Genomic DNA, 11,849 nt, shown 5'->3' with positions numbered 1-11,849 from the left:
GTGCTTGGGGCAGTTGTGGTTCTTGAGGCAGTTGTGGTTCTTGGGGCAGTTGTGGTGCTTGGAGCAGTTCTGGCTCTTGGAGTGGTTGTGGTGCTTAGAGCAGTTGTGATGCTTGGAGCAGTTGTTGTGCTTGGGGCAGTTGTGGTTCTTGGAGCAGTTGTGGCGCTTGGAGCAGTTGTGGCCCTTGGAGCAGTTGTGGCGCTTGGAGCAGTTGTGGTGCTTGGAGCAGTTGTGGTGCTTGGGGCAGTTGTGGTGCTTGGAGCAGTTGTGGTGCTTGGAGCAGTTGTGGTGCTTTGAGCAGTTGCGGTGCTTGGAACAGTTGTGGTGCTTGGGGCAGTTGTGGTGCTTGGAGCAGCTGTGGTGCTTAGAGCAGTTGTGGTGCTTGAGGATCCGTAAATTCCATTGAAAACCAAAAGAACGGTTAAGAAAGGTCTCAAATACTCCATCTGTTCTCAGAAAATAGATGAATGGGTAAAAGTTTCACTGAAAGTCCTGTCAGAATTATGTATTTTAATTGCATTGGTTTTCTTGACATGAAGGCACCACTCAAATGTTTTGTTTAGTAGGAATATTATTCAGAAACTTCATCCTGTCTCTTCCCAGACATAACTACTAGCTGTGCATTGTAACTTTTGTAAATGTTGGTTGAACTAACAGACAACTATACTACAATATACAATGTCTAGTACACAAAGTATAAATTGAGTAACATTCCAAATACATTTTATGTTCCAGTCTATCACCAAACTAAGCCAAATATTTCAGTCAAACATGTATTAGTTTTATTATAAAAAAGATATCAATTAATTTAATAATCGATAAATGCATAGTCTATTCCAATCAAACTTTTGGTTAAAGTTGTTGTTAAAAATTGTTATTCAATGACATGTTAATAACTTACCTTAAGTGAAGTGTTTCTAGGTTTTGCTCCAGTAGAATTAAATAGTATAAAATTTTGCTACAGATCTTATATGTCCAGTCCTTAAGTCTTTTTGGTAACTCACACAATGATAGTTGCTGCACATCCCAGGCTTTTTAAGCTGTAAGGAGGATTGTAAGATCTGTGATCTCTGTGGCAACCCTCTGAATCACCTATACATTAATTGTATGTTTTGTATGGAACATGGGATTGAGTTTCAGTAGTTTATAATATGTAATTGTTTTAATTGTGAAAAGTTCTGTGTTGACACCTCTTGTTGCTAGAGGGCTAAAATCAATGAATACTGTTACCTTTACATATAGTGTACTCCACTATTATTAGCACTCTGTGTAAATAAGGGCGAGGAAAGCTATACATTTTTTTTTTAATGTTTACCATTTAATCGTCTATCAATAATATTAACATCTAACTCTCAGTGGATATCAACTGTAAAGTTTAACAATACAAAGAATTAAATACATTACAGTTAAATTATAGTTAACTTTTAAGTCAATATTTTGTGAAGGTAACAGCCACAGGTCTTCTTTTGTAATAACTGATATATTGATAAATTCATGGCAAGTGATTTTAAGACCATCTCATACAAAATCCCACCAGATCTTAAAATTCCCAGGTTCCCACTGGTCCCAACTGGGGTGATGCTGTGGCGGCTGGTGACTTCTCTTCTGAGGGCTGCGAATTCAAAATATGTGTTAAAAAAACCTAAGAACTAAACCAGAACTATTGTTCTCAAGTTACTCCAAACTAAAAGATGGATAATAAAAAAGTAAACACATTGTGAGACCTTCTTGAATGTTTTAAACCAAACACTACATGCTGCTTGCAGAACAAATAGAGGATTACAAAAAATTATTACCATAATGGAAATATCATCTAGTAAATTACTATGGTATCCAAAATGGTACATGTCCAAAAATAACCACAGTGTCACAGGTGTATTAAAGGAAACACACCATTCATCTTCAAAACGAATGACAGAATGTGATTAAGACATATAAAGTGGATGCTTTTTGAAAGTCAAACAGGCAACCAACCAAATACCAAATTCTTTGTGCTTTAATAATGCAATATTGACTTGTAAAGTTACCTTTTTAGATAAATTCTAATATTAAAAATATTCTTGCAGATTGTGTTTAATAACGTCCTATAAAAACTGAGGTAATTTTTTATTACAGTTATATTTTATAGAGATTAAATAAATTTTTTACTTAAGCCCCTTTTCTGAAATGTTTCTCCTAAAAAACAGCAGTGTACCAGAGATAATAATAATAATCTAATGATGAGATTAGGAGAACGTCTCGGTTACGGATGTAACCCTCGTTCCCTGAAGGAGGGAACGGAGACGTCACGTCGTGACCGACGAATTGGGAACTCGCTTAGAGAGACCAATCTGCTTCGAATACTACTAAAACGCCAATGAACTTGGCATTGAGATATTTGCATAATGCTGGCGCCGCCCCGCCAGGTGCGTATATAAGCAGCAGGTGCAAATGAGGAAATTAGCTTCTTTTTCGCTGAGAAAGCCGGAAAGTGTGACCGGCCGTAACAGCAGGTGGCAGCACCTGTGGCGACGGGACGTGACGTCTCCGTTCCCTCCTTCAGGGAACGAGGGTTACATCCGTAACCGAGACGTTCCCTTTCAGTCGGTCACTACGACGTCACGTCGTGACCGACGAATTGGGAATCCCTACCAAAACGCCACTAGGGGCTGACCTCTTCCAGTGTCTGCGTAAAGCCCTCCGGTTCCACTTAAGGATAAGGAGAATTAGGTTTTAAGGCAGAAGGCCGGGCACTAGATGTTCCTTTAACCCCACAGTAGTGCCAGCGACTGGGAAGCGCCCTATCTGAGCGGGATAGGAACGCTGCGGAAGCCACCACCCGTCTTAAGGGTTAATGGTGGGCGAAAGTCAACCGTAGTTGAGGTAAAATGACAGCCGTGGCTGTGTAAGCAAAGCAGTGCTCTGCTAAGGGAAACGTGGGCTAGTAGGATTAACCCCACGGAAAAATACTCACAAAGGAACCCGGTGGGACACAATGTGGAGCCCGAGCCAACACATAGGTTCGCGAGGATGCAGCTAGTGAAGGCTGACAGCCAATGCTCCGCAACAAAGGCTGCCAAGGCAGCGGAGGAAGAGCAATTCAAGCCATTACGCATTTTTGCTCTGAAGGCCTTCCATACTGACACAGTTATGAAGCATCAGTTGGAGGCTGCAAGCCGACCTGCGAGTCTGCTCTCCGTGCCCTCCCTGGTGAGGAAAGAACACGAGAGGATACAGGCTCGATACGAACACTGTAAAATCTAATGAACGTATTAGGTGTCGCCCAACCAGCAGCTCTACAGATGTCTGTTAGCGAGGAACCACGAGCTAGAGCCCAAGATGAGGCAACGCTCCGTGTGGAGTGCGCTCTCAAATTAAAGGGGCAAGGAATACCCTGAAGATTATAAGCCAGGGAGATAGTATCAACTATCCAATGAGACATCCTCTGCTTAGTGACAGCTTTCCCTTTCTGCTGGCCACCATAACAAACAAAGAGCTGGTCTGAGGTCCGGAGGCTTTGCGTGCGATCCACGTAGAGTCGCAGTGCGCGTACGGGGCACAACAAAGCCACGGTTGGGTCTGCGTCCTCCGGAGGCAGCGCTTGCAAGCTCACCACTTGATCTCTGAAAGGAGTAGTGGGAACTTTGGGCACGTAACCTGGTCTGGGCCTCAATGTTACGCTTGAGGCAGCAGGACCAAACTGAAGGCACGAGTCGTCAACAGAGAATGCATGTAAATCCCCTACTCTCTTCACTGAGGCCAATGCTAGCAGGGTCAGAGCTTTCATTGATAAAAGCTTCAGACTCACAGACTGCAAAGGCTCGAACGGGGGGGCCTGCAGGGCTTTCAGCACCATGGACAGGTCCCAGGGAGGAATAGAAGGAGGGCGCGAGGGGTTTAGCCTACGAGCGCCTCTTAGAAATCTAACAACCAAATCATGCTGGCCAACTGTTCTGCCGTTAATAAGTGAGTGATGAGCAGAAATAGCGGCGATATCAACTTTAATGGTGGAGGGTGACAGCCTACCGTCTAACCTATGTTGAAGATATAAAAGCACGGTGTTAATAGGGCATTCTCTGGGGTCCTCGCGTTGCGAAGAGCACCAGGTGACGAAAAGGTTCCATTTAAACGCGTAAGCCCGTCTCGTAGACGGAGCTCGTGCCGCGTTGATTGTGTTAGATACCGCTTGCGGTAAATCACTTAAACCTTGCGCGCGCTCAACGACCACACATGGAGATCCCACAGGTCGGGGCGCGGGTGCCATAATGTGCCCCCTCCTTGAGAAAGAAGGTCCTTCCTCAGGGGAATCCGCCAGGGAGGGGCTGTCGCGAGGAGCATTAACTCTGGAAACCAATTCTTGCTCGTCCAATATGGGGCGATCAGTAAAAGGTTCTCCTCGTCCTGCCTGACCTTGCACAGTGTCTGTGCGATTAAGCTCACTGGGGGGAATGCGTATTTGCGCATCCCCCGAGGCCAGCTGTGTGCCAATGCGTCCACGCCGAGGCTGCCCTCGGTTAGTGAATAAAACAGGCGACAGTGGGTATCGTCCGGCGACGCAAACAGATCTATCTGCGCACGACCGAACTTCTTCCAAATTAGCTGGACCGTCTGGGGGTGGAGTCGCCACTCGCCGGGGCGCGCAGCTCGAGAAAGCGCGTCCGCCGCTGTATTGAGCGAGCCCGGAATGTGAATGGCACGAAGGGACCTCAGATGCTTCTGACTCCAAAGGAGGAGATGACGAGCGAGATGCGACAGGTGACGGGAGCGCAAACCGCCTTGACGGTTGATATACGCAACGGTCGCAGTGTTGTCGGTGCGTACTAGTACATCCTTCCCTCGCAGCTCCGTAGCGAAGCGTACGAGTCCCAGATATACTGCCCACAACTCTCGGCAATTGATATGCCAGTGCAACTGGGGTGCTGTCCACACCCCTGAAGCTGTAAGCTCGTCGTACGTGGCACCCCAGCCCGTGTCGGACGCATCTGTGTGTACAACAGCATGCTGAGCGATCTGTCTCATGGACACACCGGACCTGAGAAACGCGGGGTCCGACCACGGGGGGAATGTTAGGCGACACGCAGGTGTAATGGTTACACGATGGATGCCGGCGCGCCACGCTCTCCTCGGGACTCGATCGTGAAGCCAACGCTGAAGCGGTCTCATATGGAGCAGTCCGAGCGGTGTCACGGCCGCTGCTGCAGCCATATGCCCCAGGAGCTTCTGAAATTGTTTCAGCGGGACCGCATTCTTCCCTCGGAATGAACCGAGGCAAGTCAGAATTGACTGGACGCGCTCTTCTGTCAAACGCGCCGATAAATCGATCGAGTCCAGTTCCATCCCGAGAAAAGAGATCCTCTGCGTGGGGCAGAGTTTGCTCTTTTCCCAGTTGACCCGAAGACCCAAACGGGCGAGATGCCGAAGCGTTAAATCTCTGTGCTCGCACAGCGTCCGTCGAGAATGCGCTATTATAAGCCAATCGTCGAGGTAAGCCAATATGCGAACGCCGCTCTCTCTGAGGGGTTTTAACGCCGCCTCCACTACTTTCGTGAACACACGGGGAGAGAGGGATAGCCCGAACGGTAAAACTTTGTACTGGTATGCCCGTCCCTCGAACGCAAACCGGAGAAACGGTCTGTGACGAGGGATTATGGACACATGAAAGTACGCGTCTTTCAGGTCTATTGCCGCAAACCAATCTTGGGGGCGAATTGAATTGAATATTTGCTTCGGTGTTATCATCCTGAAGGATCTCTTCTGCAGAGATTTGTTCAGAACGCGCAAATCCAAGATCGGTCGCAACCCGCCGCCTTTTTTGGGTACTATAAAATACGGGCTGTAGAAGCCCGATCTCATCTCGGTTGGAGGGACCGGCTCGATCGCGTCCTTCGCCAACAGGACTTCGACCTCTGCACGCAGTACGTGTGCATCGGACGCTTTCACCGTGGTGAAACGAATGCCCGAGAATTTGGGTGTGTGCCGGATGAATTGAATTTCGTAACCGAGGCGAACAGTGCGTAAAACCCAACGAGACGGGCTGGGAAGCTGAAGCCACGCCCCCAGGGACCGTACGAGGGGAATTAACGGCACTGTCGGGGTACCCGCGGTGGGGCGGCTGAGCGGGACAGGTGGTACTGCCGGTACGTCTGCTGAGGCAGCATAAGTATCTACAGTATGTGTGTGTGTGACACTGACCTGAGCCCGCTGAGGGTGACGGTCGTCTGGTCTCCTCAGCGGAGAGCACAGACTCCGAGGAGGGTGCTGGTGGTCCCGTCTCCTCAGCGGAGAGCTGGAACTCCTCAGAACACCCGCTGGCGATAGAGGAGAGGGAGGAAGAGCATGTGAATGCCTGCTCACATCTCTCTCGATCCTCTGAAGACCTGGAGAAGGAATAGGAATGCACTCTTTTTGTGGTTTTGTGGGTGCCGGCTGAGAAGCCGGCGGAACAGAAACAAAAGGAAACCAAAGATTCTCCACCCGGCCCTCTACCGGTGGAGGGAGCGATGCCATCACCGTCTCCCGTAGAGTGATCCCATCCAATCCCAGGTCGCCCGTCTCAGGGCCGCTTCGTCTTCCGTTTGCCACGGGAAGCGGGTGGGGCGGGCGGGGCGGGCTGTCGACGGCTGTTCCCCCTCCGTGGCCTGGAAGATCTTCTAGTGGGGGGGGCGGAGGCAGCCGCCGCAGGGCGCCCTCGGCGAGGAGCAGACGGGCCCGCCGGCGCTGGAGGGCGAGATGCAGGTCGCTTGCGCCGGGGCATGATCTGTGCGATCGCCTCTGTCTGCTTCTGGGCGGCGGAGAACTGCTGGGCAAAGGACTCCACCGACTCACCGAAGAGGCCAGCCTGTGACACTGGAGCGTCCAAAAACTTGTTCTTGTCCGCTTCCGACATGTCAGCCAGACATAGCCATAAGTGGCGTTCCTGGACCACCATCGTGGACATGGCACGACCAATCGCCTGCGCTGTCACCTTCGTAGCGCGAAGAGCCAGGTCAGTGGCAGCCCGGAGCTCCGAAAGGACAGGCGAGTCGTGTCCTCCCTCGTGCAGATCCCTCAAGGCTTTGGCTTGGTGAACCTGCAGCAACGCCATTGCGTGCAGGGCTGAGGCCGCCTCTCCACATGCCTGGTGGGCAGCGCCCGTTAAACCGGAGGACTGTCTGCAGGCACGAGAGGGGAGGGTTGGGTGGTCCTTCCAAGAGGGAGCGTGTGCCGGACACAGCTGCATCGCGACGCCACGCTCCACGGGAGGGATCCCCGTATAACCCTTAGCGGCTCCGCTGGTGAGGGAGGTGAGGGGGGAGGGCTGAAACGGCCGTAATCTCATGGAAAACGGCGACTTCCAGGTTCTAGTCAGCTCCTCGTGCCCCTCGGGGAAGAAAGGCACCGGTGGAGAGGGTTGTGAAACCCGGGCAGCTCCAAAGAACCAATCATCCAGGCGGGACGGTTCGGGCTGAGGGGGGGGAACCCACTCTAACCCTACGGTCTCCGCCGCTCGAGCGAGCACGGCCACCATCTCTGGATCGAACTCCGGCGTCCCAACCCGACCAGAGGGAGGAAGGGCGTCGGGGTCCACGTCAGGGGGAGGAGGCCCACCCTCGGATGCTGCGGCGTCGGTGGACCCGGAGGGCGGCACGATGGATTCTAGAGTCATCGTAGAACACGACGCTGAAGTCTCCATCGGCACATCAACCGGCTGTGGACGAGAAGGCTGAGAGCCTGAGGACGAATCCCCCGCTCGGCTCAGCACAGTGATGCGCAGGTCGTCTTTTGAGAGCTTCACAGCCGCACCGTGGCGGCGTTCAGCACTCGCATGACGAGGGTTGCGTTTTTCCCGGAGGAAAGACAACCGTCTGCGCAAATCCACAAGGGACATGTTCTCGCAGTGAGAACACTTACCCCCAGCGAACGCTGCCTCTGCGTGCTCGATGCCCAAACACGAAAGACAACGCTCGTGACCGTCCTTCGGACCCATGTACTTGCCGCACCCAAGATCGCACGGACGAAAAGCCATCCTGAAAAGGACGCTGATGTCCGGATATACGAGAGAGTGGCTGCCTTTAACAAGGCACAAAGCTCTCTCGTATCACTCTTTTAGGGAAATTCACTCAGATGCTTAGTTGATGAGCGCACAGGAAGGCAACGCACACACTAAACTCAAAACAAAATAAAGATGTAGAGTCGTGGAATTAAGCGAAGCGTCCGCTGTGGTACTGCTAGTCCAACCAACTTCAGCAATCGAATCCCACCAGAGTAGAGTAGCTTCTCAGTAGCAGATACTGCCGGCTTTCGAAGCGATAAAAAGCTAATTTCCTCATTTGCACCTGCTGCTTATATACGCACCTGGCGGGGCGGCGCCAGCATTATGCAAATATCTCAATGCCAAGTTCATTGGCGTTTTAGTAGTATTCGAAGCAGATTGGTCTCTCTAAGCGAGTTCCCAATTCGTCGGTCACGACGTGACGTCGTAGTGACCGACTGAAAGGGAACCATAGTTTGATTTAACTAATTGATTTCACTATGATTACAATGTTTGAACTTTATATCAATAAATCAATTTATATCAGTAAATCAATAAAAAAAGACATTTTACAAACCAGGTGACATATCTGGCTCAAAGACGAAAACAGGTTTCCAAACTTTAACCCTCTGGGGTCCGACCATTTTGGGACACTATCAGAGGTTGTGACATGCTCTTACATTTGGTATTTTTTCAGTTAGTTTAAAACATAATAATGGCAAGTGTCTTATAGCACTGCGTTCAGCACAATCTGGGCCACAATATTATGTGAGCTACATGTATGTACATGTTTGTATTTTTGAGAGAATTTTTTTTATGCATGGTTTTTAAAAAAACTAAATTTTTAAGTCACTGATATAAGTCCACATAAGTTGTATACTAAACATGTTTTAACAAGACTTTTCTAAACAGAATCTAGTAGTCTTGAGTTTTTTTCTTTAAAATGATGTGAAAATCATCCTGCCTACTCATTCACATAAAACAATATATTGATTTAGAAATTGTAAGACACTTTTTGTTTAGAGGGGCTGTATGCAAGAAGGATTGATTGACAGCTAGCAAACAAAAGGCTTGCATAATGAGCTGCATAATGAGCTTCATAATGAGAATGAGGGAAGTACAGTAAAGAATGTGAGGACAAATAAATGTATACATGTTTGTTTGAGGTTTATTAAGAAGTTAACAATATAATCAAAATAGAAATGAAGGTCATTAGGACATTTTCAGTTTATTTGGAAATAAACCCTATTCAAAAACTTAACTTGTATAAACTAAGAAACTGATACACAACAGAGCTGCTCATGTGGCTCATGTTACTATATAACTTTATGTCCAAAAACGTGTGAATATGTTTTTCCACTTAGTTTTGTACTGATGAGAGGTATGCAGACCTGTAAGATAGTTATAAACAGCTGTTAGCATAAATTGTCCACAGAAATACCCTTACATATGATGGGTAAATATCACTGATAGCACTACATTCAGATAAACTATCATGTACATAAACTAAATTCAGAACATCTCAGATAAACATCTGCAGTGATTAGTTATATAAAAAGCTGTTTTCAGATGACTGATCGTCAAGCTTCTGTTTATAATGCATTTCTGTAAGCGCATATGAACTTTAAAAACACATTGCATATGGCGACCATGTGTGCGAGTACTCGCATCTCCGCCTAAACAACGCGGGGCTCATAAAAAATGGTGTCGCGTGTAAAGCGCAATATATATAATTGCGTTGCACGTAAACAATATATGGAATCATATTACAGCACACACTTAAAAGATCCTGCAGCTTCCCCAGAGGTCACTGTAGTCCCATAGTACTCTGAGCTTTTTGTCGCGGCCAAGATGACTGAACCTGAATCCATTGCATTTCCAGCCTTAGCCAAGAAGTACGAACCTAAGTCCCTTGTGTTTACTGCCTTAGCAAAGATGGCAAAACCTAAGTCGCTTGTGTCCAAGATGGCCTTTCCAAAGTCCTTGGCTTCTTCCTGGTTCCCATCACCACCTTGGTGTCCAGCTCCAGCTTGTTACCCATGAGTATATATTGCCCAAGTGTTTCAGGGGAATACTTCTTCTCTTCGTTCAAGGTTTTCTGTTGATTCTTTTGTTTATGCCTTGTTCTGTCCACTATGGTTCTGTTTTCTTAGTTTAAAAAAACATTGCTGCCTTTGGATCTGCTGCCTTTGTGTACATGTTCATAAATACAATAATTATTGCTAAAAACTAAATAAAAAACAATACCAATAATATACTACTTAAAAAAAGGATTTACTTTATTTGGTTCTTTTGGTTGCATTATTCCTTTTACTTCCCTTTTTTTATATAAAATTCAAGGACACACTGTACATTTGTGTGTACTCTTAGTAAAACACAACATAAAAACTATGTTGAAACTTCCAGTTGGTAAATTAAGATAAGAGCAACTCACTTTGATGGGTTTGAGGGTGACGTTGACTGGTTTGGTGAGCTGTTTGTTTGTGGTTTTTGAGATGACAGTGGACATCATGGTTTTAACTGTGTCATCTGATGTGTTGAAGAAGTCTGGTTTCAGTAGGTCCTCCATTATGGTGAAGCTTATGAAAGCCACAGCAGCTGATCATGTGTTGCAGAGACAAAGAAAAACAAAAAAATTAATTGAGATTTTCTACTTGTTTATATAATGAAGCCATGTATGTTTCTGCGTTCTGAAGACATTGGTAATTAATGGATGTGTTGAAGTTCTTTAAATCACAACAATATTTGTACCCACCATAGCTCTTCTTTGGAATCCCAATGAGATCAATGTCCATAGCAGCATTTTGTGTTGAGCTGAGGGATTTTATGTAACGTGACATTCGGTCCAACCATAAAGACTTGTGCCTCTGATTTATATAAAAATACAGTAAGTGATTTAATATCATTTTTATAAAAAAATATTTTTACTGCATTTTATATTTTACAACTGTTAGCTCACTTAAAACATCAGAAGTTATTTCGTACATGATTGCAGTTACAGTATATATTGTATAAGTATTTGTGTCTCTCTTACCAAAAGTATCAGCGTATAGCCCTTGAAACACAGGAACTGTAGACATTGCTACAGTTGTTTGTTTGCTTTACCAACATGGAGACGAGCTTCTCACTGACTTTTAACAAACGGTTTTCAGCTGACACTAGATTATTCATGTCAGATGATATTAAAGCCAAAGTCTTCTTTGAAGTGTTAAAGAGCAGCTCCAAAAGATAAGTAATTTTCTAATGAATGAACCAGAAAGACACTTTTACATACAATAGCATGAAAGGTCATCGTCAAGGATTTGCATTATTATTTTTATCAACAACCGTTTATTTGTCAATTAACATTCACTTTCAAAAGCTTTCTCGGACACTGGAGAAAGAGACTCTTTAACTTTATTCATTGCATGAAACACTCAATGACTCTGAACCTGCAGTCCATTTCAACTGGAGGAACCAAAACAACTGATTATAAAATTATGTTTCATTGATTTTTATTATTTTTTCATTAAAAGTAAATTTGTGGTCCTGATGTTGCGTTTACACCAGCCGTGGTAGAGGCGGCAAAAACAGTAATATAAAAAAGTAATGCTTCCATAACAATGTTACCTATAGATGACAAATATTCAATTATTTAGTTATTTTAATATTAGACTTACATTGAAAGGGAGCTCTTGTGCCGTAATGTTCTCAATCTGGTCAAGAAAGTTTGTTAAACACCCTATGATCTGATAAGATCAGAGAACATTTAAATACAGTTCATGCACTATTATTTGTAATATTATTAATTACAGAAATCTCAAACCTCAGTTTAAAAAAAAGCTCAACTTACTTTGCATCCATCTGACTGTATATTCAG

General features: G+C 46.0%; 1 long non-coding RNA gene across 1 annotated transcript; it reads right to left on the bottom strand.

Moving 5' to 3' along the window:
• Positions 1–10,490: 10,490 nt before the first annotated feature.
• LOC135783778 (uncharacterized) lies at positions 10,491–11,127 on the bottom strand. The gene is made up of 3 exons (XR_010545784.2): positions 11,025–11,127; positions 10,746–10,857; positions 10,491–10,588 (listed from the first exon to the last, which is right to left on the bottom strand). It is a non-coding gene; the product is annotated as an uncharacterized lncRNA (long non-coding RNA).
• Between the last annotated feature and the right edge of the window lie 722 nt (positions 11,128–11,849).

This window comes from Paramisgurnus dabryanus, chromosome 2 (genome assembly GCF_030506205.2).
Source record: "Paramisgurnus dabryanus chromosome 2, PD_genome_1.1, whole genome shotgun sequence".
NCBI classification, from domain to species: domain Eukaryota; kingdom Metazoa; phylum Chordata; class Actinopteri; order Cypriniformes; family Cobitidae; genus Paramisgurnus; species Paramisgurnus dabryanus.
This window is presented reverse-complemented; position numbering and strand designations above follow the sequence as displayed.